The following is a 2,746-nucleotide window of genomic DNA, read 5'->3' as shown; positions in this document are numbered from 1 at the left end:
TTTTTTGTGTTCTTTATATATTTTAGCTCATGAATCTACATTTTCTTGATTTCACTTTTTTTCTAAAGTGAGAGATTCAGATCCTCAAATTGTATACACTCCACCCACCCTGGTATGGAGAATTGAAACCTACGCATGCACATTGTATATCTTCAACTCATTAGTGTCATCTCAACATATAGAGGTCAAAACTCAAGAGGTTCTCCAACCCAAAAAAAAAAAAAACTCAGCCGGAACTTGTGCTTACATTAAAAAGGTTAATGGAATCGGGGAAAAACTTACAAGTACACTTAAGTAAGGGACATATAACAAATATATTTAAATTTTCAATAGCCACAACAATTTTATCATTGAGTTATATGCTATCATTGAAGAACTTAATCCAAAGGCTTAGAAGTACATTTAAATAGTGATAATATATTTAATAAAACAAAGGAAACAAATAAAGCATCATTTTTAGAGCATCAATACAAACTATGCTACATCACAGAGCCCACATTGGAGAAAGCAGTGAGAGGGCTCAAATGTTACTAATATAAAAGCAAAGACCTTGGAGTTTGAAGAGTCACGGAGCCATGTGATAAGCACAAAGCGAACTATTCTTTCGCCTTTTACTAAAGAATACCGTGTGCTTTTCACACAAAGTGGCATACGCTTATTTTTGAGGGGTTCCTCTTGTTGAGGGATCCATAATTAAGTCAAAGAAATTTCATTTTCTTAAAGATTTCGAATTTTAAACAATAGTTTGAGGTGGTATCCTTGATGATAGTTTTAAAATTAATCTAATAGAAAAGTCTAGTCCAAGTATAGTTGTGAAGTTTGGTTTTTAACTGTGAGGCTAATTATAATTAATAGACGCTAAAATGCCAAATTTAAGAACCCTAAAAATGAAAAAGAGTTTGGCTGAGTGATTTTGAAATTGCGAAAATATCCGCACTTTATGTTTCCTATCTTTTTTTGCTTCTTATCAAATCCCACCTTTTAATCGAGTGCCATATTATTATTTCTCTAAGTTCTAATGTAAGCTTTTGTTTTCAGCCTTACAGCCCCATTTTTTAATTTTTATTAAGTAAATCTCTTTTAAAAATGATATGTTTTTAAATGTTTTGTTCTAGGGAATGTTAACCAGTGTGTTATAATTATGTTTTTTAAAAGAGAAATATGACATTGTCTTAAAAATAATATTTTAACTTATCCAGAAATTTCGGAGTTAGTTTTTCAATGCTAAATTTCTTATAATATATATTAAACAATACTATTGTAATACTCGTTAAGAAAAGTTCTTTTGAAGTCAATGTGAATGACTCCTACAAAACCACGAGACACTTTCTGTCCATATAAAAATTAAACTAACATTATTTCATTCGATCATTTTTATAAAATCATTTTGGGTAATTTATGGGGATCAAGGAAAAGTGTAATCATCATGAAGTTGATCTAATTTACCAAAACAGTCATTCATCCATGGAGCTAATGAAACCAAATAATTTTCTTTTTAACTCAATTTGCATCATTAAATGTTGATATTTTGATAACAAATTCATTTGTTGTACCTATAATAAGACTTCGAAAATGCTTAATACACAAATCTCGAAAGAATCTTATAAAAAGTTCGGAGATGTAATCCAAAGAATAAGATAGTGATGATACATATAAAACTTGACTTACATTCCCAGTCTTTGAATTATGAAGCAAGGGCAGGGGGCGTACGAATTTACTCTCACCACAAGTGTAGTAAATCAGTACTCACACCAAATATTATTTGTAGTCCCACATTGACAAGGCTAACAAGAAAAAAGGGAGGACACAATATAAAAAGGAAGCCTAACTTTGGAATAAGTCATACCTTTCTCGGCCTTTTGGCTAAGATCAAGTGTAGTATCTGTTCTTATCAGTTTAATATCTGATATGTGGGTCATTGGCCCACACGATATTAAATTACTTTTTTAAAGGGGAGGGGCCATTACAATAGCTTGCTATTGGGTCTCTCAGGTATCGCCCATGTGTTGCACTACCACATGGGCTGGTGCACCCTATACCATTCTTAGTCTTAATATTATTCTATTGAAGAGCTGCATTTTTTATACAGAAATTTGCCTGATATTTATTTCCCATGGTTAACCAATATGCAGATTAAAAGACCAATTCTTTTTACTTACCGAAACACCCAACATAAAATCTCTCTATATTGCCACAGCTAAAATGACAGTAGTAGGTGTTGGTTACAAATATTATATAAGGAGTAGTGCAGTTCATGAAACTATTCATATATTTAACAGTTGCTATCTTTCATAAAGTCATGGGTATCACTTGTGGGATACGTTTGAGTTTTTTGTGTTCTTTATATATTTTAGCTCATGAATCTACATTTTCTTGATTTCACTTTTTTTTCTAAAGTGAGAGATTCAGATCCTCAAATTGTATACACTCCACCCACCCTGGTATGGTGTTAAGTGCCAAATTATAGTAAAATTGTACATGATTTGTGAGGCACTTAGTATGCATTTATGTAATAATACGTACAATTCTTGATAACTTAGTTAATCTTGCTCTGTTTAGGAATTTATCGTGTTTTTATTGTTTCAGGTTAATAAATTAAGAAAAGAGGAGATAAAGAAGAAGGGTGAAGATTCTGAATACTGCAAGTCTCGCCTAAGCGAGGAAAGAGTCGCTCAAGCGACAAATAAGAGAAAAAGCACCAAAATACCTGATGCCTCTCGCTCAAGCGAAGGACTCTCGCCCAAGC

This window comes from Lupinus angustifolius, chromosome LG19 (assembly GCF_001865875.1).
Source record: "Lupinus angustifolius cultivar Tanjil chromosome LG19, LupAngTanjil_v1.0, whole genome shotgun sequence".
NCBI lineage: Eukaryota > Viridiplantae > Streptophyta > Magnoliopsida > Fabales > Fabaceae > Lupinus > Lupinus angustifolius.
Note: the sequence above shows the minus strand (reverse complement) of the source record.